Source organism: Mauremys reevesii, linkage group 2 (assembly GCF_016161935.1).
Source record: "Mauremys reevesii isolate NIE-2019 linkage group 2, ASM1616193v1, whole genome shotgun sequence".
NCBI classification, from domain to species: domain Eukaryota; kingdom Metazoa; phylum Chordata; order Testudines; family Geoemydidae; genus Mauremys; species Mauremys reevesii.
In genome coordinates, this window is record NC_052624.1 from 26,384,584 (window position 1) to 26,412,499 (window position 27,916).

Genomic DNA, 27,916 nt, shown 5'->3' on the forward strand with positions numbered 1-27,916 from the left:
TAAATATCTGTGGTTTATGTATAAAACCTGCTATTACCAAAGTTGCTTTTTCTACTTTTGTTTCTGAGCAAATAGCCTGAGGTAATATTATGTTACATGACTGATGTAAACTCAGATTACCCCCTAATTACATGATGTGATTTCAGTCTTATTAAGGACACATATAAAAAACAGAGATCAATCAGTGACCAGGAAACATGGGACTGAAAGTATGGTCTGGGCATACTAAATGCAGTCTCAGTGCAGAGGGATGGACTGGGTGACCTCCTGAGGTCTCTTCCAGCTCTACATTTCCATGATTATAAGAAAATAGGGCCAGGACCAGGGAAAGTTACTGAATGAAAAGTTATGCAGTCTGTGTTGATTGGCTTGTTCTCCATGTGAAATATTCCTGCTGTTCACGATTTTGTAGGTACAGTGATAGAGGAGAAGTTTCTCTTTCCTTCCATTACTGTGATGGCATAGTCTTGCAGGAAGGATTTCCGAGATTGGTAGATGCTGTGGAGTGAGTGTTACACCACTGACATTCTGTTTTTTTTTTCTTCCGTGTCTCATCATTGAACCACGGAGAACTTCATAGGTGATATGAGGAAAGAGGATGTTTTAGTGCCAATATGGTGGAGAGTAGGCAATTATTCCATCCAGTACCTCATTAATGCTTTGGCTTTGCAATTGGATAGCTTTCTTTTCTAGGGCAAGCTGAAAGCTGGATAGATTCCAGAGCCTTTGTGGGCCAGCCAGCTTTGTCCACCAAAGCCGTGGGACCAGCGGACCCTCCGCAGGCATGCCGCCAAAGGCAGCCTGCCTGCCGCCCTCCCGGCGACCGGCAGAGCGCCTCCCGCGGCATGCCGCCCCAAGCACGCGCTTGGCGTACTGGGGCTTGGAGCCACCCCTGGATGCCACAGTGTCTCTGGTTTTGTCTACAGTGGTGGAGATTGCAGCTACCCAGAACACTGAATCTGTAATACTCCAGCACTATGCTTGGTAGCAGGTCCTTAGTTCTTCTCAGAAGTCTGCAGGATGTTTGCCTGGAAACCTTTGGAATTCCTTGCATTCTATAAAAGACACAAAAAAGAATATACACATATCTCCTTCACTTGATGGTCTGCAGCTCCTATCCCTCTCTCCATACGTTATGCTGCTTTTTCCTCTTTCTTTTCCTATTCATTCAATGTTCATGTTCCCAGAAACCAGCTGTCAAATAAAATAGGATGGTAACAAGTTGTACTCATATACCATGGTACTTGGAATCCTGTCTGAGCATCTGAATGTCATAGACAGGAATATTAAAATAAAAAGGCCACGGTTCAACAATTTTATCTGTGGTCAACACAGGACATGCTATCTTTGCTTACATGGTCTCTTTAAAATTGCCTCTTTTTTAGCTAAGGTTAGCTAGATGCATAAATGTTAATATTTTAAAATTTTTCATTATAAACAGAATGTATAAACTGGTCTCTTAAAAGTCATACATATGCATGCAAAACTCAGGATGCATATGTCAGTGGTATATATTGTCCTACCTCCCTGCAGCATCACTCTGGCAGTACCACAAGCCTTGTGCAAAATATGCAAATTAGTAAAGGAGTCGGTCCCACTTCATCTCCTTTTGCATTAATCCCAACTGAACTTCAGGACATTGTCTTCAGTGCCCCCTGACTTCATTTCGTTGTTTTCAAAACTGGTATGAAGTTTCCTATATGTGCTACATGCTAATTTTCTTTTGCTGAAGCAGCTCTCCCTCTGAAGAATTGCTGCTACTAAATAACTTTCCAAATTAAAGATAAATCTTGACTCTAGTTTCCCACACTTGTATAGGCTAATAAATAACTTAGTGAATATATACCTGCCCTGTCAGCTAAAGTATGTCTAGGAAATCCCTGTACAAAAATCTTTGCTGAATATTTCAGTCTTGATATACAAGTACTTTTATCTGTCCCTCATTAGAGCTCTTCTTCACTTGAGTAACCCTGGGGATGCTGCAGTTTTCCATGTTACTAGGATGACTACTCTGAAGTTCTCTATGCTGGACTAAGACATTTTTTCAGGGGTGTCAATGAAAGATTTGAAGGGTTAGCTCCATGCCAAGTGTTTTACTATATTAATGTCAGTTAGCTGCTGTGAACTGCTAAAATAAACTGACTATAAAACTCCACTATACTGCAGATTGGAAATTAAAAGTCAAGTCTTGTTTGCAAAGATGAAAAAATACTATCCTCATCCCCACATTTGTATAATCCAGTCTGTGTCAATTTAGTTTCCTCTTCAAAGTTTGGAACATTTTAAGACAAGTTAGTGTTTTTCCCTTTTTTTAGGTTCCAAGTGAATTCTCGCTATAAGTTTCTCTCATCCCTTTGCTTTCTGTAATGCATGTCTGGTATCACCAAAACAAGGACCATGGACCTTCAATTCTTGCTCTTTAGTGCCTTGTTCAGAGCTGGAAATCAGCATCAGGCTTGTTTTATCTCAAAATGAACACTGTTGGGTCTTGGAAGCTTCACAAACTGCTTATTTCAACAGCAGCCAGGCTTTATACATTGCAATGGTGTTACATGAAGACTATGTAATATGACCTGATTTTCAGTGTTGGGTTCAAGGAAACATCTTCATGCCCACAGCAGCAGAGGAAATAGTTTAGACTTCCAGGGTGATTGGCTGCATAGCTTATACTAGAAATACTTACCTTTTCTCCCAGCCCCTTATTTCACATATTGGGGAAATGTGTCATTTGGAACTGAATGACAAAAGCAAGGTGCATAATAATTTGTCCTAGCTTCTCTTCAAACAAACCCTAAATCTAAAATCAAAACCACTGCAAATCAATAATTAGGAGTTGCAGAGTCCCTCATATTACCATCAGATCTGTGCCCACCCTGGCATAAGGTATCCATTACAATGTCAGAGTGTCCACAGATCTTCTGGCAAGATTTGGGATCAGAGAATTCACTTGAAACCTAAAGAAAGAAAAACACGAATGTGTCTTTAAATGTTTTGAAATATGAAGGGGAAACTAAATTGGCCTGGATTGGATTATACAAATGCTCTAGGAAAGCCTATAGTGAGGGAGTCTCATAGACTCATAGACTTTAAGATCAGAAGGGACCATTATGATCATCTATTCTGACACAATGCACAATGCAGGCCACAGAATCCCACCCACCCAGTCCTATAACAAACCTCTAACCTATGTCTGAGTTACTGAAGTCCTCAAATCGCAGTTTGAAGACCTCAAGATGCAGAGAATCCTCCAGCAAGTAACCCGTGCCACACGCTGCAGAGGAAGGCGAAAAACCTCCAGGTCCTCTGCCAATCTGCCCTGGAGGAAAAGTCCTTCCCCACCCCAAATATGGCGATCAGTTAAACCCTGAGCATGTGGGCAAGACTCACTGGCCAGCACCCAGGAAAGAATTCTCTGTAGTAACTCAGATCCCATCCCATCTAACATCCCATCACAGACCATTGGGGCATATTTACCTGCTAATAATCAAAGATCTATTGACTGACAGTTACAAAAATAATTAATTCTATCACTTCCCTGATGGTGTAAGTGCCACAGCATATTCTTATTCCTTCTTATCATTCTCAAAGCATTTACTCCTAGTGAACATACATCAACCTGATCTATCGAAAAATGATCAAGTTTCTGTTACCTAAAGCAGCACACAATTGTTAGAACAGGTCTTGAGTGGGGTGAGCTTGCTTCCTGCAAAAACTGATTGTCACTTATACAAAAAAATTCAAGGCATGACAGTAGAGGTTTATTTTCATACACTTGCCACAATTTGATTTTATGTTGTTTGCAGGGTATTGATTGTAATGTCATCACCTCTTCGGTCATGCATAGAGAGCTTCTCAGTAACTTTTGCTGTAAATGTTCTCATTTAATTATTTGTAAAACTATCAATAAACTTTATTACAATATATAACAGATATACTGGTGTACTTAAGGAAGGACAGATTCATGACCCTACATCAACGACCATCTGCTATTTTTAGTATATTTCCAAGGCTTTTGCCAGAGCTACTATGCCATTGTCTAATATGTGCCATGAAAAATAAAACCCTACTGGAATCCATGAAGGAAGAACATATTTTGTCAAAAGGCCACAAGAGGGAGTTAAGAGTTAATCTAGGAATTCTGTATTAGTTTATAAGGGATAAACTTTATGTGACTAATCCCAGCACTTACTCATTACTGACATATAAGAGTTTGCAGAATTAATTCCAAAGACTGTAAATAATGATGAAAAAAAAGATTCATGGGACATGAGAGATATGGCTATATTAACTATTAAGTCTTTCCCCATCTATTCTGTTTCTTAAACTGAGAGCCTCAGCTCAGCTCTGCACAGACAAAGTTTTTTTTCTAAAGCATTTAGTGTCCGCTAGCCACAACTTGAAAGTACACTTGTTCTAGTCTCTCTTTGGGTGCTCACATTAATGAAGTGGCAGCCAAGAATTTACCATAGGTCTTGGTCTTAGAGTATGAATTGAAAACTTGTTTCAAAGCTTCTGGTTTCAATACCTCTAGCATGGAGCTAATGGGCATTAAAAAACAAGGTTTTGTTTAGAGATTAAAACTAGTTATTTAGTATATAACTATTCGTAAACGGAATTAGAAAAAAATAAGGATGCAGTGCATTATGTTAAATTTTAACACCTTCATTTTTATGAAACTCACATAACGTTAATGAAAGAATAAGAAGAAAAAATAAGGAGGGGGGGAAGCAGAATGCAAAATGTTAATCAAACATGGTGATTCTCACACTGCAAACCTTATACAGGCAAACCCCCTTTTACATTCCTTACATCTCCCTGTTTTCTCAGCTCAGTGTTGTATTATCTGTCTTCTGCCACATAAGAGCCTTGCCATAGGGTTGATAAGCATCCACATTTATAGCAAAGTGACAATGTACAGTCAGACCTACAAAGGTTACAGGTTTCTTTGTACATTTTTGTTGTAATAGACCTTAGTTATAATTAACTATAGAGGCTCCATTCTGAAATAAGTGAAGAATATGTTCCAAAGCATTCAGCAGCATTGTGACCCTTATGCCATTTCCAGCTTTCACAATGTTTAAAGTGACCTTTGCTTTAGTTTGTTCGCTTGTCTCCTCATAATTGTGTTATCACAAAGTCTATAGTATATGATCCTTAGCTTTGTAGTCCAGACTTGCCCATAGTTCAGAGATATTTAGATTCATGGGCACTTTACATCAGTTTTGCACTTGTGTGGTTCCACTGCCAGTGACCAGGACATAGGCAGTCAAGCCTAGTGCTTAGAGAAGGAGTCATGTCCAGTGGTTAGAGCAGGAGTTGGTAGCCAGGATTCAGAGCCCAGGGTCAGAGCTGGAGTCAGAGTCCAGATGCAAGTGCCAAGGATCAGAGCTGAAGTCAGGAATCAGAGCTGAGGGTCAGGACCAGGTTACCTGGAGAGAGGAAGCACAGTGGCAAGGCTGGGAACAAGGCATGGGCAAGAGCGATCACATCTGTAGGTGAAAGCTTTGAGTAACTGCCAAACTCCTGCTCTGGGCTTCAGGCCAATCAGGCAGCACAGCCAATCCGGCAGTGCACAGCAGGCCCACTGCCGACCCTGGTTCATGACATCCACGAACTTCCTTGGAGTTACTTCAAATTTACAAAGATGCAAGTGACGAAAGAGTCAGGCCCTTGGTATTGTGTTTCAGACACCTTATAGAGCTATGCCCATGCTATGACAGTTGGAAATGGTTTTGGATATAGCTTATTATTTATTTTATAGCAGTGATAGAAGAGGAAAGAAAAACACAGTTCTCGTCTCAAAGAGTTCATGGTTTGAAATTAAGACATGAAGCAGCAATGGGAAATGACAATAAGTAGGGAGATGATACATAGAATTTCAAGACCTAAAGGGACCACCTTGATCATCCAGAATGACGTACTGTATGTATAATTTCATGCAGTCGTGGATGGAATTATTCTTCCCTGCTATGTTAGTGAACATGTGGTTGAACAAGATCAGATCTTTCAGAGACATACAGTCCCAATTTAAACACTCCACGTAATGATGAATCTGGAAATTCTTCACTTGGCAATTTTCCAGTGATTAATTGCCAGAACTGTTAAGAAGCTGTGTTATGTTTCCAGTTTGATTCTTCTCATTTCTATTTCCACCTTTTGGATTTTGTTATATGTTTAACTGTTAGCTTAAATTGTTCCATGGTATCTGATGTCTTCTCTCTGGTGGGTACTATAGAGTGTGATCAACTCAAATCACCCTTCTCTTTCACATGCTAAATAGGTTGAATTCCTTAAATTTCTAACTGTAAGACATACTTTTCAAATATCAAATAATTTTTGTGGCTCTTCTCTGAACCGTCTCTAACTTTTCATCCACTTTTAAAAACTATATGGATACTAGATACAACTACTGGATACTAGAACTGCATAGAGTAGTTGTCTGGGTATAATTGTCACTTATAAAGGTAATATTATGATCAGCTTTCACATAGTTTGTGAGGTTCAGAAACTTTCCAGTTCAAGTTCATCTCAGAACAAAATTGTTCTTTTTAAGCACAATGGGTACTATGTTATTTCCTCCAATTTCTCTGCATAACATAGATTCTTCTATTACTCAGCAGAGAGGTGTTATGAAAGAGAAGGCATTAGTTGTTGGCAGTTAAATATTATTCTTACACACCTGGTATTACTAACATTTCATTGTGATCTTTTCTTCTCCCATGCTTATTTTAAAGTATATGTATTCTACATGCAGTGTAATTGTGATTGAGGACATGTTTAGATACAAATGCTGAACAAATAGTGTCTAATGTAAATCTTACCTTTTGGGGCATTTCTGCAAAATGGCTCAGCATTTAAAGTCTCCATTTCTGTCTTCTCTTGCAACTACATCTAAAATTTGATTTTCCCTGTTATCAATGCTTGTGCGGGAAATGGACTACAGTATTTCTGCAATGGAACTGTGAAGTCTCCATGGATGACAACAGCTGTTCTTAGAGCTATTGTTACTAAAAGACCAGCACCACTCAAGTTCTGCTGACATTTCTTCTGGCTCTATGCATTTTTTGCTGACTGTGTCTGGGAGTCCAGCTGTGTATGTGAGAGAAAGCAATGCTATTGTATTTCCTCTTCCTCTTCATCAACAAGCAAGGGTTGTGTCAGACCCCACTGGTATTCTGCTGTCTGGGAAGGAAATCAAATTTTCAACACCAAGGTTTCCTAAGGTGATTAGGCAAAGACTAAGACTGTACAGAAAAAGAAAACAATACATGAGTGCATAGAAGTAGCAGATGTTTATCATTAATTGAATGCATGTATTTGGCAACAGGGGAGGACAGTACTGTGTTATAACATACCAGATGGCTTCCCAGAGAGACTCTTCTGTAGATGCTAATATATTGGGAACATCACTAGGCTAAGCAAACACAGAGACATTTTGCTGCTGACTTAATATAGGCTAAACATCTCCATATTTAACATCTCAGCTCTCATCATTTACCTGGGAATTTGCTGACCCCAAAATGTTTGTTCAATATATCTTCCTGAGAGCCTGGCAAATATTGCGAATGGCCCCTGAGGTGCTGGGCCAGTAGAGGAAAGAAAATCCTTGGCCCCTTTAAGGACTGCACTCTCCCCCACTCCATGTTTTGTGATCTTGAGGAGGCTCTGTGATGATTGTTTGGATTTAATGGTGCAGAACAACCTTATTGGCTCCCCCTCACTGGAGGAGATGGCCTATAAGCAGTGATACTAGAACTAGGGGTACTGGGGGTGCTCCCAGACCCCCTGGCTTGAAGTGGTAATAACAAACACCAAATATATGGTTTCCATCAGCAGCACCCCCACTATAAGCAGCAAAGAGTCTTGTGGCACCTTATAGACTAACAGATGTTTGGGAGCATGAGCATGCATCCGACGAAGTGGGTATTCACCCACGAAAGCTCATGCTCCCAAACGTCTGTTAGTCTATAAGGTGCCACAAGACTATTTGCTGCTTTTACAGATCCAGACTAACACGGTTACCCCTCTGATACTTGACCCCCACTATAAAAATTGTTCCAGCACCCCTACCTATAAGCCCTTCCTATTGCCTGGTGGTACCATTCTGAGCTGAGAAGAACAAAAAAGCTGCTGTAAGGAGGAAAACAGCATAGGAGCCTAACACAGTTGCATGTGGGCATGGTATTTCATTATTATATAAGGAAGCCATGATGGAAGGCAGGGCAGAGAGACATAAGAAGAGCATGGATATAGAAAGCAAGTGTGCCACCCACCAGATATATATATTCAGGTATGATGCTGGACAGATATTACAAGCCCAATGACCTCACTACAGTTGGCTGGCAGGTTAGGAATACTGATGGCAAAATAAAAACAGAGAGCTCCCCTCCCAGGCTGGCTTATCTGGAGACTGAGTTAATACAGAGGCAGGTATCTCTACTTTCTAATAATAAATTGTCAGGCTTGTAGGAGCTGGAGAGCAGGGCTGGCACAGCCGAGAAGATTACTTTGCATGATCTGCAAACTGGCATCTTCAATTTCACATCCCAGTGTGGTGCCCTGGAGATGGGCATTTTATGCTTGGTAGTCAGCTGCCTTCTCAGTTATGGCCAGACCAAATGTATTAGTAAGGACAAATCAAGAAATAGAGGGTTCATTGTGTGTTGGACAGTTTCTGAATCTATGCAATAGGGTTTTCTTTTCAAGGTAGAATTGGATGCTAAAGTTGGACCTGAAAGCTAGTTTGGATGCACTGAGGGGCATTGGCTCTGTGGTTTCCACCAGGACAAGCATTATTGATTGGCTCTGAGGAGGATAGTAAAAGATGTAACTCCCTGGGAACTATTTCCCATCCTAATGGCATTGACTATCAGCACAGATGATGCTAGGAGCAAAAGAGGTGAAGTAAACACGAGGCACTGTTAGTTCTACAAGTCAAAATACAAGGTGGACTGAATTTGAGAGTTGGTGCTGGGAGCCAGTGAGGAGATCATGCAGAAACAGATAGGCTGCTGGTACCTTCCTTCTTGACCATTTTTGACTAAGTGCAAAGCAGCTAGCATCTTGAACATTCAGGTATATGTTGAAGTGCTGAGGAATTTACTCAACTCCAACTAAGGGCAGAGACCCAGAATTTGAACTATTTCCACATGGGATACTACGATATGTGGGGTCATGGTTACAACATGAGCTGGAATTTGTTGAGGAGCAGCACACTTGCAGGAGGATACGGATACGGGGTTACCAAAACCTGGTAGTGGGTTTTAGTTACACTGTTGGAGGAGTGGTCTCAATCAAGGCTATTAAGAGATCAGCAAGGGAGGATTCCGATAGGCCTTTGGCGCTTAGGGTGAGTCGGGGAGATTTGACACCCTGACTCTCACAGTATTAAATATGTTTTTGAGGGATTTTTTTATACCAAGTTTTCACAGAAATGTCTCATGTTACAGGGTAACTGCACCTTTAACACCCCATTCTTGTATACAGCGCATGGTCCACTCCAGAAATGCCCCAGAGGACTCAGGCCTCTAACCTTCACCTTTCTCTAAGCAGGGACTTATGTTCCAATCCCTTCTGACTGGAGGTTTTAAACTGAATCCCCAGGCCCTTTTACGTGATTATCCCGAGCAGATCTGACAAACTTCCAGCCCCCTGCTGTTTAGTTCCTCTCCACAGACAATGTTGGTGTTATTACCTGTGTCAGTTACCACACAGCTCCTCCAAAAAAAAGTATATTTATTCAAAGGGCAAAAGCCTTCTTACAGAGAGAACATATTAAAACAATAAATAGATTTAAACACACACCACGAATCTCCCATCTTCCACAAAGTCCTTTCCAATGTGCCAACCCTGCCTTGGACAAAGAGTCATTTGCTCTTTCAAAATGAAGGCCACGAGTGTGTTTAAACTCAGACGTTTACATCCAAAGCCCCTTTCTTTGTCTCCTAGTCTCTGGAATACTCAGCTTGAACCAGTATATATAAACCACAGCAAGGAGGCTTGTATCTCTGGAGTTGTTTACAATCCCAGGGATAAGCATCCTTTACTGTTTTTAAATCCTGTAGAAACTGTGGTAAATCTCCCTATGGTGTAGAAAACAGCCACACATAAAGGTAACACAATGGTTCCCAAAGATACTGCATGTGGTTGAAATGGGTGTTATATCTGGTTTTGTTGAAAATTTTCAGGTTTTCCACCTTAAAAATCCCAAATAGCTCTAATGACATATAACAAAATAATTAGGTTCACTTTTTTCCTTTTCTGAAAATCTACATTACTTTATTTGCTTTCCTCTAGTCTTATGGCACCTTTACTATTCCCCATTTCTTAAAAATAACTCTCAGTATTTCAGTATTTTCTATCATTTATTCCTTTATTTAACCAAAAGTGGCAGATTTGAATATGCTCAACAATTTCAAAGTATTCTTTTACCTGTTCTACATAAATAGTCATTTTTAGTTAGTCTTCCTTACTTCCTAATATTTAAAACTGCTCTTCTTCAATACCTGGCTTAAAACAAACAAAATGCAACTTAGCATCCCATAAGTTATAAATATATATAGAAATATTATATTTATATAAAATATATAAAAAGTTATTATTGCAATAACAACTCAAAGAAGGATTAATCCAATTTAAAAATTCATAGATTAATACTTAAAACAGGATTTTGATTAAAGTCTCTATAGGATGTGGGACCATATTGTGTAATGTAGTGACTCTGAAAAAAGATTGTAGATAACTAAGCCAACATGAATTCCTAGTGCAATGCCACGGTAAAAAAAAAAAAAAGACTAATATGATTTCTGAATGTGTAAATGGGACTACCAAGCAGCAGTACTACAGTATACGATGAGATCACTGTGGGAATACTGTGTCCTGTTCTGCTGTACACACTTTTAAAAAGATGTTGAAAACTGGGAAAAGTTCAGAGAAGAGCGACACATGATTTGTGACTTGTAGTCTGAAAACAGGCCTCACATTGAGAGATGAAAGGAGCTCAGTCCATTTCACCTATCAAAGAGAAGGTTAAGAGGAAAGTTGGTCATAGTCTATAAGTATCTACATTGGGAGATGATATATGACAATAGAAGTTTTTTTAATCTAGAAGACAAAGGCATAACAAGACCAGCTGACTGGAAGTAAGTTAGCAAAATTCAAGAAGGAAATAAGATGTAAGTTTTTAACAGTGCAGGTTAATGAACTATTGGAACAGATTACCAAGGGATGCGGTAAATTCTCCATCACTTGGCATCTTTAAAGCAAGACTGGATTTCTTTCTAACCCAGATATGACCTTGTCCAACTTAAAATATTGGATTAGATGCAGAAATCACTAGTACAGTTCCAAGTCCGATGTTATGCGGGAGATCAGACTAGAAGATCACAACGGTTCCTTCGGCCATTGAGATTTATGAATCTAGGAACTTGGGATCATAAAAGAATAATAGAAAGAAAAACCAGTAATAAAAGAAACCAGTAATATATCACACTATTTTCCACAGGTAATTTACTTACATTATTTTCTTTTTTATAATTGTAAAGAAGGCATAGAAAAATTCAGCCACACAGAAAAATTCAAAGTACGCCAGTCTTTAGCCTCTGTTCTAATTATATATGGAATTAATATAATGGATGTATGTTACATTCCTGCACCTATATTGGCTCTTAGGCCAACAATCACCACAGTGCTGCATTATAATGTGATCTGTAACACTGACCTTATTATAATTTTAAAAGTATATCAAAATGTTCAGAATCAGAATATTGTAGATTAGAGGAAAGCCAAAGCTAGCTTGAATATCCCTACAGATGATGCAATCACTCCTCCCAATTGCCATGTAGGCATATTCTAAAATGTTTTTTTTCTTCACTGTAATGGATTATCACTGTTTTTATCCCAGCATTTGACCACAAGCACTAGTGCTAATTGGAAGGGATTGCACTTTTAGCATTTCATTAAACAATGCGGATTGCCTTGTCTTTGAAAAATGAGGAGGTTGTAAATATCTTTCCTGTGACATTGGATATTGTGAAAGCCAGGAAATTGGCTTTCCTCTAATCTACAATATTCTGATTCTGAACATTCTGATATACTTTTTAAATTATATTAAAGTCATTGTTACAGATCACATTACAATACAGCACTGTGGTAATTGTTGGCCTAAGAGCCAATACAGGGGCAGGAATGTAACATACATCCATTATATTAATTCCATATATTATTTCATCAAGATAGGTCACCAAAAATATCCATGAACATACAGCAGAAGTATGGGCTAGCTGCCCAAGAACAAACCCACCTGGAACTCTGAATAGATACTCAGGTGGCTAGCTTGTATACCACCTATGCAGCCACAAGCTAGCGAACTAAATCCATTAAAACTTAATGCCTACACATATGGCAATTACATCTTCCAACTACAGTGCAGACATACACTTTGGGTACGTCTACACTACCCACCAGATCGGTGGGTAGCGATCAATCTATCGGGGATCGATTTATCGGGTGTAGTGTAGACGCAATAAATCGATCCCCGATCACTCTCCCGTCGATTGCTGAACTTCAGCTCAGCGAGAGGAGGAAGCAAAGTCGACGGGTGAGCGGCGGCCTTTAATTCTGTGCCGCGAGGACGCAAAGTAAGTGATTCTAAATAGATCTAAGATACGTCGACTTCAGCTACGCTATTCTCGTAGCTGAAGTTGCATATCTTAGATCGATTCCCACCTCCCCACCCCCTTGTAGACCAGGCCTAAGACTGGAAAGCTCTAATTGAGCAAAATGCTTAAGCACATGCTTAACTTTAATAGGACATATTCAGGTGCTTAAGTGTACTATTGAATCAGAACCTAAGCCATTTTCCCCCTACACTAACTAGCACAATAAGTCCCTCTTCCTAACCATAGCCTCTTACACTGCAATAAACTATTACTACTACTAATAATAAAATCACTCCAATAGCAAAAAGAGAAATGGTACAGTGACCACACAGCACTCTGATTTCAAAATCTGCCCAAACCTCTCTTGTGTTCTCTTCATTCACTTCAGAAACTTGTATTTAACTTTTTATTTGAAACAGACAAGCAGGTAAAGTAATGACACACTCTAAATTTTATGAAATGATCTGTGTCACATGGATTGTTCAAATTTACATTCCATGCACGAGATATCGTTCTTGTAATATCATTTTAAATATATTTATAGAGCAGATCACAGTAATACACTTGTTTCAAAATAAAAAGGGAATGAAATAAACTTAATAATAAAATAATTCAAGATATTTATTATTTCAGATAAATCTCATATTTTTTCTCGTCTAGTCTCAATCAGTGGTGTTTTTATAGACGTACGAGCAACTAACATTGCAAGTATTGACATAACCTCTAGATGGCAGTAAAAGCCTAGTGATAGACCCAAGTAGTCCATCACCATGGAGTGGTGTATTTCCACTACAGAGAAAGAAACAAGAAAATATAAATATATAATTTTAGTACAAAAAATACACTTTTGTGTTACTATATAATGAACAGCTGATCCTGCTGTTGGTTAAACCACATACTCTGCTTTCAGTTAATAATTAGAGATGGGTCAAATCTATGAACTTCAGGTCTAGAACTTCAATTGAATAAAGTACAAGAAAGCCATTAAATAGCATGATGTTTTTCCACAGCAAATCTATTATATGAGAGTCTCTTATATAGTAATAGATAAAAACATTAAAAAAAAACAGCCTTACACAAATCCATGTGTGGATTCATTATACACTAGACATGAGTTTTAATGTTTTAACTAGGGCTGTCAAGTGATTAAATACATTAATCATGATTAATTGCACTGTTAACTAATAATAGAATACCATTTATTTAAATATTTTGATGTTTTCTACATTTTAAAATATACTGATTTAAATTACAACATAGAATACAAAGTGTACAGTGCTCACTTTATATTTATTTTTTATTACAAATATTTGCACAGTCAAAAACCCACAAGAAATAGTATTTTTTCAATTCACCTAATACAGCACTGCATGGGTGGCAGGTTTGTAGAAATTTTGGTGGTGCCCAGAACCCGCCCCCTCAACTCCGCCCCCCCAAACCACACCCTCCACCTGCCTAAGGCTTTGGGAGGGTGGTTGAGTGGGGGGGGAGGAGGTCTGGGGTGCAGGTCCTGGGCTGGGGATTAGGGTGCAGGAGGGGTGCAGGGTGCAGGCTCTGGGATGGAGTTTGGGTGCTGGGTCCAGGTCCTGGGCTGGGGATTAGGGTGCAGGGTGCAGGCTCTGGGATGGAGTTTGGTTGCTGAGTGCAGACTACACAGGCTGGGGCAGGGGATGGGTGTGCAGGAGGTGGGGTGTGGGAAGGGGAAGGGGGTGCATGCTCTGGGAGGGAGTTTGGGGATAGGAGGGGGTGCAGGGATAAGGGCCGTGGGGCTGATGATGAGGGGTCTGGGGTGTGGGAGGGGGATCAGGGATGGGGCAGAGGATTAGGGTGCAGGGGGATGAGGGTTGGGGCTGACGATGAGGGGTTCATGATGCAGGAGGGGGCTCAGGGCTGGGGCAGAGGATCAGGATGTGGGGGGCTGAGGGCTGGGGCTGAGGGGTTTGGGGCATTGGAGAGGCTCAGGGCTAGGGTGAAAGGGCAGGGGAAGGACAGCCTGCCTTGCCATTACGGGGATTGGGGCCACTAGGACCCTGGGGCAGCAGACAGCAGTTCTGCCAGGAGCGGGGCTCCGCAGAGGAATGTGCTACATGGGCAGCACAAGCAGGCATGGGAAAGGCATGCACCACTTTCTTCCAGGAAGGAACACAGTGGGGCAGGGGGGAGACCCGCAGGGGCCAGGACCCACTCCAGGCAGGGCAGGGGGAGAGACCCAGCTCCAAATATTGGTGGAGCAGAGCCCCCAGCCCTGAATATTGCTGGAGCTTGGGCACCACAAAATAATATAACCCACCGCCTATGCTGTAGTGCAATCTCTTTATCATGAAAGTTGAACTTACAAATGTAGAATTATGTACCAAAAAAACTGCATTCAAAAATAAAACACTGTAAAATTTTAGAGCCTGCAAGTCCACTCAGTCCTACTTCTTGTTCAGCCAATCTCTCAGACAAACAAGTTTGTTTACATTTGTAGGAGATAATGCTGCCCACTTCTTGTTTACAACGTCAGCTGAAAGTGAAAACAGGCATTCTCATGGCACTGTTGTAGCCGGAGTAGCAAGATATTTACATTCCAGGTGCACTAAATATTTGTGTCCCTTCATGCTTCAACCACCTCCAGAGGACATGCCCTTCCCTCCTCTACTACCTTCCTGGGCCACTAGTGGTGCCCTTGGAGCCCGAAGAGCAGGGGCAATGGGTGGTGTCCTAGCCCCCCTACCAAGAAAAGTGGGGGACCCACCATACCAACACTGGTCATTTGTCACTATTTATAGTGTGTGTGAATAATTCTTTTATAAACTAGACACTATTGGAAATGATGCAACCCATCCTTATTCTAAAATCACTTATCTTTAATGCTCATATTAGAAGCTATAATTTTCGGTGTGTTTAACTCTCAATCCCAACTCAGCTCAAAGAGGATGGGCTTTGCTGTAGAAATAGCCCTGTGAGAGTTAATGTGCTGGTTCCTGCACTGGGACTCAGGATATATTTTACTTAAGATAAAAATTGACAACATAATGACAGTTCCAGCTTCCCCATTCCCCAGTACAAAACAAGCAGATTAGTTGGCTCCAAAATGGAGTGAATTTTATAAACACATCACTTCAGTACACAGATTCAATTTTCTATCTTGCCTGGCTGCCTAAGAGAGAAGCCCCAATGAGTTTTATTTGAGGGAAAAATGAATGTTGGGACAAAGCTCAGAGGACTTACAACTTTCTGATTGTTAAAACATGTTATCAAATGACTTTTTTTTTTTTTTACTTCCCCTAAAACAGCTTCACTCAGCAAGTTCCAGTCTCTTGAGCACCTTGCAAATTACCAGCAGCCAGCAATGGAATAGCAATCAGATAGAAATGTCAGGTGGTCTAGGCAGCAAAGATTTTTCAAAACATACTTACCAGTTTGCTTCAAAGTATTAGATAGAAATAAGAAATGTTTTAACCTGCATCTTTTGAACATTTATTCTCAGCAAGCCTATTGTTCCATTCATCCTTTTTAATTGGCTGGTGCAAAATAGATCAGAGAGCTGTAATTTACTCCTGCAGCCAGTTTGTGACTCACTGAGATCTCCAAGCATTTCCAAGATTGGTGGAAGTGGACTATAGAGATGAGGTTATGAATTCCCCCCCCCCCCCTGCCCCAATCTGCTCCTTCTAGTAAATACTCAGTCCTTCTCACCTACTTAATCATGCTGTCGTAGTCTCTTTTTTTCTCTGTATAATACTTAGCTGTCTCCTTAACAATGTTCAAACCCTGTAATTTACAGAGGGGTGGAGCGGTCTTTATATGGGAATTTAGTGATAAAATTCTCAGGAAAATGCTTTGAAAACTAAATCCTTTTGGAGCCATCTTTTGTGTTCTGAAGGTAAAAATGTTTGCTCTTCATGCTCTGAGTTTTCAAACTTGGGTACCCAAAGTTACACACTTATATCAAAGAACCCTAAATAAATAAGGAAGTAGAGACCTAATTGTAAGGCACCCACGTTTGAAAATTGGGCCAAAGTGTTTGCTTGTATCCAGAGGAGGATACACATTTCAGTCCTAGTAGCTGGGAAGTCACTTCCTTGAGCCCCTTCACTAGTATTTCTCTATTTTTCTATTTGCACTGATGATCTTATTCAGCAAAATTATTCCTTAAATGCAGAGGCTACAGAGTTTCTGAAATCCTAATTTACTTTAAATTTCTGTATTACATTCCCTTTTTTCATCTTTTTTCACATGATGATATTTTGGTCCTGATCCTGCACAGATTTCCATGGGTTTCAGTGAATTGCAGGGCTTTAATTTGTTCCACATTATCTAACCCTCTTTCCTTCACCAGTGAGATTAGTCTTACCCGATTGCTCCTATATCATATCTTATGACCTTGGAATCATCCCCATGACCTGGCGTTAGTGCTATATGATGAACTGAATTTACCATTGGACGGCTGAACCAAAATAAAGGAAAATAAATCATTTTAAGTAAACAAGATGATTGTTTTAACTTTTGGGGGAGCAAAACAAAAAATTAAAATAAAAAAGATTATTTTGGGTCAAACAAAATGTTTACTCCAGAGCATCACAAAATATTTCATTTAATTTGCAAGGGGTTTTGACTTGTTAAAATAACATGACAGTAAAGTTAAAAATGAAAGTCATTTTGAATAAAAAAAAATTGAAACATTTCAGTTTGAAAATGTCAAAATGAAAATGTTTTGATTTTTTTCAGAATTTTTTCCATGTTTTTTCAACTGAAAAATCTGGCACATTCAACAAAAATCTGCTAAATAGTTCAGTAAACCCAAATATGCATTTTTTTTTGTCAAAAGAAAAAAAAGTTTCACCGTGCTCTATCTTGTGCTATTTCAAAATGTGGCCCTGCAAACTGGTGAACCAGATTCAGTATAGCATTTGGGAAGAGCAATTAGTGTCATGTTCAGCAAGTATCACTTCACTGGTTTGCTATGTACTGTACTTCCCTGATTTTGCAATCCTACTACTAGCTTCTTTTATCCCAATATCACATTTCCTCCCCCACCCCTTTGTTTGCACTGAATCCTTACATTCAGCTGATAACGTCATGAACTCTTATACGATATGCTTTGATCCTCCCTTTTTCTGGCTAGTAGGCTGCATGATTGTCCCATGGATTCTGTGTCTTTAGCTCACTGACTCTTAAAGAGTTACAATACATAATGATTTGTCCTAATTGAATCAATAGATCCAAACCTCCCTGAATGTTTTGGAAAGTCAGGTCTGGATTTAAATATTGGTCTGCATTTAGGTTCCTATCCCACTGTCATCGAAGTCATAATGGCAGTTCATAGTCATTCACAATGACAATTCATAGTCATTGGCCCAGGGAAAGTGAGTCAGAATAACTGTATAGCCATGTGATTAGGACACCCACTGAGAAGGGGCTAGGGACCGGAGTACAAGTTCCTGCTCTAATGACTATTTATATGAAGTGGAACAACTTCAACAGGACAGATCTCTGCACCACAATATCCTATAGCTAGGGCCTTAACAAATTCACGGTCATGAAAAACACATCACAGACTGTGAAATCTGGTTTCCCACTGTGAAATCTGGTCTTTTCTGTGCTTTAACCCTATACTATACAGATTTCACAGGGGAGACCAGCATTTCTCAAATTGGGGGTGCTGACCCAAAAGGGAGTTGCAAGGGTTAGCAAGGTTATTTTGATGGAGCTGAGGTATTGCCACCCTTATTTCTGTGCTGCCTTCAGAGCTGGATGGCCGGAGACTGGTGGCCAGGCACCCAGCTCTGAAGGCAGCGCCCTGCCAACAGCAGCTCAGAAAAAAGAGTGGCAATACCGTACCATGCCATCCTTACTTCTGCACTGCTGCTGACCGCATTTCTGCCTTCAGAGCTGGGCTCCCAGACAGCAGCTGTTGCTCTCCAGCTGCCTAGTGCCTAGTGCCACCGCCAGCAGAAGCCAGAAACAGCTGATGTTCTGTGGCATGTGCAGCACATGAGCTCCACATGGAATACAAGGGAGATCAAGTGTGCCTTCCGAAGTGGAGAACTAGGAGACAGGGATATTTTGAGGGGAATGGTATTGGTAGTAAAGAAGCTACAGATAAGATATATGATGTGCTATTGTTTTTTTGGCTTACTAATACAGCTAAATACCTAGTGCTTAATTTGTGTCGGGACTTGCTGTGGTTGAGCCTTGGCACTTCTCGGCTCGGCAGTTCAAAGCCCCAGGACTTCTGGACTTGCTACGTCAGTTATGAAAGTAAAAAAACTTGCTTGAGCTCCTGCTCTAGGCAGGATGGGTAGGGACTTGGGCAGCTCTGAGATGCCAGGAGTGGTTATAGTAAAAATCACTTTTAAATAGTACGCTGTTTCAGGTGATGAGTGAAAGTGAAGAAAGTTGAACTGAAATGAATATTCAGGAGTGTGTTCAACCCTTCATGTCTCACTATGATTGCCTGCCTGCGAGAGGTGTGATGGGAGGATGCCTAAAAACTGAGTGCAATTTGAAGGGAGATTCCTGTCAGAATGAGGCCTAGTATATAGGTTAGGCCTGCAGCATTCAGGGTTAAATACCCCAACATATGGGCTCAGATGCTAACTGATATCCAGATCTTGTTGAGGCACCTGAATATAAACATCAAAGGTAAATCTTGGTCCCACTGGAGACTATGCAATGGTAAAATTCCCATTGACTTCAATGGGGCTGGGGTTTCACTCATAAACAAACTCTTCAGACACTAATCAGTTGGAGTATGAAGTGAAGTCTCTGATCCTGTTTTATCTATTAATGTGACTTTTTTTCAAGATGGTTGTGAGTGATTTTACAGATGATATTGACATGTTGTGGATTCTTTCATCCTAGTTTGTAAAGAACAGTCCTTCTCCCCACCCCCTTTAAAATATTAGTTTATCCAACACTTGAGTAGACTCCTGCCATGTTAGCTCATTCATTGGTGTTTTGTGGCAAAGTTCATTGGTGGATGTGGGGGGGGAGGGGGAGGATCTACTTAAAACCATAGAGGAAACTATTCTGCAGACCTGTAGAGCTTTCCTTCAATTACAGCCATATTGCACCATAATTTTTCTGCTAGCACTCTTGATATACTCTAGTTATCCTCTCTTGCAATGGGGCATTGTAGTCAAATTAAATATAAATTACCATACATATTAAATGGCAATTAGGATGTGTTTGCTGTGTTGCAATTCTTTCAAATTAATTTACTATTGCTGTATCGGTGAACAGTTAAACCATTTGACATGGTTGTGTGTGCCCATTAATATAAACTAAAGAGCATAATGATTACCCATTTTATTGCTTCTGTATTGTAATGCTTGAATTAATTTATGCCAGTTATAGCTGTTTATTATGCTTATTAACATCAGTAGGTGCTCTTTAGCAATCAACTGGGATTTAACAGTAACTGCCTTGTTAAATCTAAATTAAATGCTTGTTTGAGACACTCAGCTTGCTGTGTTACCCTATCCAGTTTCACTGTAGCACTCTTCCTTCTACCTAGACCACAGAAGCTGGATTAAATGCAGAATTATATGGCTCATTAGCAGGGAACAATACGAGCTAGCTGCTGGTGGTTATTGTGCTATAGGTGCACATAGCCATTATAGCTGTATCAGTAGACAGAGAGAGAGATGGCAAAATGCTTGCTCTCCCTATGGAATAGTTAATCACATCAGTAAATAGAAGATGTTTCGACCTGCTAATGACAAGTCAAGAGGGATAATGTATAGCATGTTGAGGAGAGTTTCAGACCACAACACTCAGTGAAAAGATCACAGATGACTCTTTATGGTAAGGCTAAGAGTAAATGTACCTGGATCCTGATTAGTCTTTCATTAAGAAACTTAAACTAATAAATAGGGTCTTCATTCAATTTAAACATTATTGTGAATTTTGTTTTAGTGTGTGTGTGTGTTCTTATGCTGGATTGTATATAATATATCTTCTGTCTAAGTAATGATACTTTTGACAGGGGCAATGTGAAGTTGTTCTTGCTCTTGTCTCCAGGTTACATATAATTCCTATAGTAATGGAGAAGCATCAGGGATGGTGCTAGACAGGAAAAGGGTCCTCAAATTTGCAGAAATTGTCAGAGAACCCTTTGATAGCCTGGGCTGATTCACAGAAACAATACACTCATTTTCCTAAAGCTATTTCAAAATTTATTTTCTGCAAGACACAAAAGTTCCTTGGCTAATGCCTTTAAAAATCCATCTTCCTTCCCTTCTCCCACCCCAACCCAATGATTCAACATGCTCTTAAAAGCCATGATAAACTAGGAAGGCATGGAAGCATTGTGGAGATTCCAACATGTAACCACTATTATGAGAGTGGTTAAAACACATGATGAGCTGCCCTACAAAACAAGCTGTGTCCATACCAGAACTAAGAGAGACTGTGCTTAAAGTGTTCCCCTCAATATCAAATTACAGCCCTTAGATGCATGACTGCAACTCCCATTGGATTCTGTGGGCGCTGTATGTACATAACTAATGGAAGAATTTGTCCCTAAATGAGCAACCAGTGTGCTTTTCTGCTTAAGGCATGATCGCTCTTAGCTGCTACTTCTTCTCCAGTCTTTCCCCCACAATCATAGTTTTTTTCCCTAGGGTTGGGCACATGATATAGCCAGGCAAGATTTTTCATGGTGCACAGTTCCCATCAGGAGTAAGTATAACACCAACAGACCCTGGTCATTGGCAGGCAGGATTGAACCTGTGGCCTCTGGAGTTTAGTGCATGAGATTCTACTGCATGAGCTAAAAGCCACTAGACTGTTAGCTAAGGGCTATAGAGCAAACTCATTCAACTCTCTCTAAGTGCTCTTGGTGCCACTTGGTGGGACAGAAAACCACACCCAGCAGGTGTGTGGGTTACACAAGCAGACCAACAGCTGTTCCAGGGTTTATGTTTCACTGCAATCACATGTATCTGTGTTGTTGGGAACAGCCTCATTTCCACATATTGACTTTTAACCTGCCACTAGTTACCAAACTAGCTTACACACTACATCTTACAAATGGACAAATCACCTTGTCCAATTTTTTAAAAATCACCTTCATATTCCTACTCACTACACCTCATAGAATATAAGGGTTGGAAGGGACCTCAGGAGGTTATCTAGTACAACCCCCTGTTCAAAGCAGGACCAATCCCCAGATTTTTACCCCTGTTCCCCAAATGGCCCTCTCAAGGATTGAACTCACAACCCTGGGTTTAGCAGGCCAATGCTCAAACCACTGAACTGTCCCTCTCTCCAGCAGAGAATGACCTGGGGAGTCATTCCCATTCTTGTCCATGCGCCCCCAGCCGACCTCACCGAGGCTAACCAGGAGCACCCATGACAGCAGCAGACAGTACATTGTGACTGGTAACCGTCATTGTCAACTTGCAAAGCAGCAGACAGTACCATATGGCTGGTAATCATCTTTGCTAACTTGCAAAAGGCACCTCTATTTATACATCCAAGGAATGCATTTTCCCTTATTGCCACAGCTTTGCACTGGAAGCTCATGTTCAGTTGCTTTTCCACTATAAAGCTTAAATTCTTTTCGGTCACTGCTTGCCAGGATACAGTCCCACATGCTGTAGGCATGGTCTTCATTCCTTGTTCCTTGATATATAACTTTGCACTCGGATGTATTTAAATGCATTTTGTTCAACTGTACCCTGCTTACCAATCAATCCAGATTGCTCTGTATTACTGCCCTATCTTCATAATTATTTACCATTCCACCAATCTTTGTGCCATCGACACATTTTATCAGCAGTGATTTTAACTTTACTTCCAGATCACTGACTAAAATTGATCTACAGCTTGAAGGTCAGAATATGGTGGATAAAGTGAGAAATGCCAAAAGCCAAGTGGAGTTAGACCTTCCATTTGTTATACGTTGCTTTTTTTATTTCTAATTGCTGCCTTCACTTCATCACTGAATCAGGTATCACTTTTAGTCAAAGTTGCCCTCTCTTGACTGTGGAATCATGGCCTTTTTGGCCATCTAATAAACACTTATTTTAATTCAGATTTTTCTGTCTGTTTCTTCACAATCAGTTTCGTTCCTAATTCTCCAGTTTTAGGAATGTATTCCTTCTGAAGCTCCAATTGGTCATGCTATTGGTTCTGACTGTCTTCTGTTTCCTCATATTGAATGTAATCAGGTCATGATCACTGATGCCTAGGCAACCACCAACTTCCAGATCAGTGATTAATTCATTTGTATCAATTATAATGAGGTCCAAAATAATGTTACTTTGTGTTGGGTGCAATATCTTTTGGATTAGAAAATTGTCATCTATCATTTTTAGAAACTCTAATGATGTTTTACTATTGGCAGCATAAAACCTCCAGCATGTGTCTCCCTAATTAAAGTTCCCCATAACAAAACAGTTTTTTTCCCTATACATTACTGGCAGGTGCTTAAAGAGTAACTCATCCTGTTCTCTGGTTTTATTTGGTGGTCTGTAACAGACACCCCCCCCAACAGTGCCCCTTCCTGATCCTTAGCTCTCTTGGTTCCCCTTCCTTGGGAACTTTATGGTGAGTGAATGAGGTCTCTGCTGTGAGAGATGGTCCAGAGAACTTCACAGAGTGAGACAATGCAGAGATCAGCAGAAAAGCTGAATGAACTCCAGTAGGGCCATGCCTACCCAGTTCTTTAATAAATGTGAATTAATAAACTGGGTTAGTGCTTCCAGGCAGGATTAGGCAAGCAACTTCCTTGGGGCAGAAGCAGACCTGCAAAGAGACATTTGAGCTACTTCTGCTTGCTGGTCCAAACAATGGATGGAGTTTGATGGATGGGTGAGGTAATGAAGTTCAGGGACTATCAGCTGGGAGATATTCTCACTGACAGGTGGGAAGGGAGTTAGACTACTGAAAAGTTCCTGGATGGCTGGTAATTAAATCGTTATTTGCATATCTGTTCTGTTGCTGTGTTTTTTCAGGGTTATGACTGTGTTCCCTAGTAAAGATTTCCTTATTAGTATATAGACTTGGAAAGCCTGTGAATGGAGAAGTCATGTCTGTGTAGAAGCAGCAAAGAGTCCTGTGGCACCTTATAGACTAACAGATGTATTGGAGCATGAGCTTTCAGACGAAAATAAAGAAATTGCATGCATATATCTGTAGCAGTATTCAGTGTAGTGCCAAGTTTGTAAGTAAATGTATGTGGGTAAGGTCTGCAGAAGATCAGTTTATGCCCTGAGGCTTTATAGGCAAAAAAAAAAAAAAAAAAAGACAAGTACCTGCCCAGAGGAGCATGTAGTCTGAGTAACACATAATATGACATGACAGGAAATGGCAAACAAAAGGGAGGATAAGGGAAAGAATGAAAGTTTGGACAAAAATTCACAGTAAATAACTCATGTGTGAGGAAATTTGCCTCTTCTTCCACTGATGAATTATCTCCACAGAGATCACAATTTTTTCAGGTTGATTCCGAGTCATTTGCTAAATGATTTATTAAAATAACTCTTGATATGCAGCTTATTTGCATGTAGTTCACTGAAAGTACTGGACAGGTAAAATTGGTGCTGTTTGATGGCACACATAGATTACATGACATCTTTGTTCGCTGACTGGAGGAGCATAATTGCTAAAATCAGATTTCTGGAATAACTATTCATATTTACAAATGTAAAATCTGCTTTTCCTGGAAGATTTCTGTTCTGTAGCTGTGTATACTGCACATTTTGCTTTAAACTCACTGCTTCAAGCAGGCTTTTATAACGGAACCTGCAGATTTTGCATTCGTAGCATTTGAGAGTGCAGAAACCAGAAATATGGGCACAACAGGCATATGTGCTGGCAGACTGTGTGCTTACCTATTTTGCATGGTAAAACATGTTTTTAGCCACCAAAATCTGCAGGCACAATTTTAGAGACCTCTTGGAAATTTGGCCTATACTTCTTGACAATATGTGTGATATGTACAAAGTACTTTAAGAATAAGATTGTACTATGGTCAGTTTGCTGATATATCTGAGATTAGACTCACGTTTCCAGAAAGCCAGAATTAATTTTGCAGAATTTTTCTGCCCTCTCTTTTAGTAGGACTATTTTCTAATTCTGGTTTAAGTAGATTATATAGGATTGGCTGTCAATCCATAATATGCTAATATATTTTAAATGGGGAAAAATAATCCTGTAATAGAAAAATAAAAATCACAGCCTTTTGGGACAATTGCTTAGATGACACTAAGGCTAAAGTTTCTTTCTTTTTCTTTTTTTGTGTGGACGTAACAAGTAAAATTGTTTCTCTTATCTCATCTTGCCTAGGTTAGGCCATATCAGGAAAAATACATGAATTCAGTAAAAAAAGCCTGATATTCTCACTTATGATCCAAACTCTGCTCAGCAAGTTTCTATTTTGATAACTATTCTTTCAGTGAGAGATCTGCTTAGCCCTCTCTTACCAGTCAAGTGGCCTTTTAGTCAATGGTGTGATGGACCTAGGCCAGTTGGGTACAACAAAGTAGTAGAAAGCAGATATACTGGCCACTGGCTTAGCAGTTTTCTGTTCCCTGAGTGACCAGAGCAGGGGCTGCTCCAGGCTAATGAGAACACCTGACTCCAATTAATCTGCAAAGAGTCAGGTGAGTCCATTAAGGTAATGTGAACACCTGACTCTAATTAAGGCCCTTTTGATACTATAAAAAGGCTCACTCCAGTCAGGCTGGGGAGAGCCAGGGGAGAGGAAGTGTGGCTGAAGGGCTGGTCAATGAAGACGCCCTCAAGCCATCGGTAAGAGAGCCCTAAGGTAAGGGTGAAGAAGGGAGAAGCAGGAGAGCTGTGTGGAAGTGGCCCAGGGAAGTGTAGCAACTCTGGCAGTGAAAGGTTGACTGCCAACAGCTGCTACCATTAGGGTCCCTGGCCCGGAATCCGAAGTAGAGGGTGGGCCTGGGTTCGCAGAAACACCTCCTGGGAAGGGAAGACAGGCCCCTGTCAGGACAGGAGGCTAAACTGTTCTGAAATAAGCCCCAGGGACAACAGAGACTGTGTGAGTTCTCTCACCAACCTCCTTGCTGGCCTATGATGAAAAGGGCTCAGTAGACTGTACCCTGGCCCTAGAGAGAGAAGGGCTATATGGAGGGTTGCAGTGAGGCTCTGGGGTGTATGGGGTGTTCAGGGAGGGGTAGCACCTCTGGTGTAGGGGCATGTCGTGTCCTTCCAGGGCAGCTCATCCACCTTTGGTCCCCACCTGTCACTCAGCTCTCACCTGTGGCTCCTAGTAGCTGTAGCATGCGCAGCTGCCACACCCCGGGTAACAGCTTCAACAGGCTGGCCAAACCAGGTTGAGGGTAGCCGTCGGGCATAGACCTTCGGTGAGATAGGGCCTTGTCTATCCCGAGCATGTGAAGACAGACTCCGGCGGATTGAGCGGATGAGACCTTTTGGAATAGGACCAACGGTCATGAAGGCGGTTTCTGCAAGCGACGTGGTACGCTAAGAGCACGGCAAGACACGAAAGACGCCCTGGTCAACCACTGCGCCCAGCCCATCTCCAACCGTCTCGACTTTTGTCCTGCCATTGGAGCAAGATGGAGTCTGGGAAGAGAGAGTGAGGCTGACTATGCGCACCTCTCCCTCACTTTAATCCAATTTATGCGCAAGTCTTGACATCCCTCCAATTCCCGTAAACTTTAAAGTCCTGTGGCGATGGGCGAGTGACGAAGCAGCAGGTGTGGATACACTGGGAGCTGTAGCCGCGGACCTGCACACAGGTGGCTCAGGTCTAATGATCATCTTCTTGCTGACCGAAGCAACAGCTGGATTCGGCGTCTACCTGAGTGACTGAGCAGCCCTCTTTAGGACCGCACTGCTCACCTCCGTAGTAAGAGGAAGGGGCTAGAAAAGGTGCCCTAAACATTGTTTGCTTCATAGAACCCTGGCCAGCTTACCGCGGCTGGAGGGGATCCCATCTTATGCGGTCGAATAACAAAATTTCAAACAACAAAATGCAAGGTGACACCACTCATTATTGGTACATGGAATGTACGCACGCTTCAAGACAACCCCTCAGCAGATCGACCAGAAAGAAGAACAGCCCTGGTCGCCAGAGAGCTCGCAAGATTTAACATCGATATTGCGGCCCTGTGTGAAACTCGTCTAGCCAACGAAGGTCAGCTCACAGAAATAGGAGGTGGTTACTGTAGTAAGTGCAGGCCCTGATAAAGGCCCAGTATGAGGCCCGAGGCCTGAACTAAAGTAATGGTCAAGACCTTGCTAATATAAAGCAAAGTTAAGCTGTGAGCCAGAGGTAGGCCCTGCTCACAGAAGCTGGCACGAAAAGGGCTGATGCTGCATAAACATATATTCACCTAGCATAAACATAGCACTAGAACACACTATACTGAAACATTCCATAGATAACAGGAGGACAGGCCGACCCATCCCAATGACAGGGGCAAAAGGGTAAAATGATGGATAGAGTTGTTTTGTTCAAACCAACATGTACAAGGTAGAAGGTGGTGCCTTAATACGTAGAAGGGTTGTAACTTGCTACGTAGAGGGGTTGCACCTCAATACGTCAGGTGTAATGTGTAACTTGTTTGTATCTGTGTATAAGAATGCATCCTTGGGGAGGTGCCTTTTGTCCAGCCTAGGGGGCAGTGGAAATCCCGCCACTGACTGAGCTGAGTCCATTGTCAGGGAGTACATATGTACTGGCTAGCTGCACCTTGTCAGCACCCTGGACTACGTTTGCCGGGGAGCCGGAGGCTGTACTTTTTTCGACAATAAACCTGGCCGACGTGCCTTCGTACCTTACTAGATTTTGTGGTTATTGGGGGTTCTCATCGGGTCTGCTGGGTCAGCTATCTTTGAAGAGCTGGGGTAGCACACAGAGGGAACACACGCACGCAGCTGAGTGATATCAACATTGGAGAGAGCAGAGCACCACACCGGTACCGCTCTGACAACAGTTACACATTCTTCTGGTGTGGACGCAGCAGTGACGAACGTCGTGAATCTGGAGTTGGCTTAGCAGTTAAGAACCATCTTGTCCGCAAACTTGCCAGTCTTCCCACGGGCGTGAACGATCGACTCATGACACTGCATCTTCCACTACCGAGAGGAAAGCGAGTTATACTAATCAGCGCTTACGCACCCACAATGACGAATTCGGATGAAGTAAAGGACAAGTTTTATGAAGATTTCGATGCCCTACTTTCATCCGTGAAGCGCACCGACAGGCTGATTCTTCTTGGCAATTTTAACGCAAGAGTAGGATCCGATCACTCTGCCTGGGATGG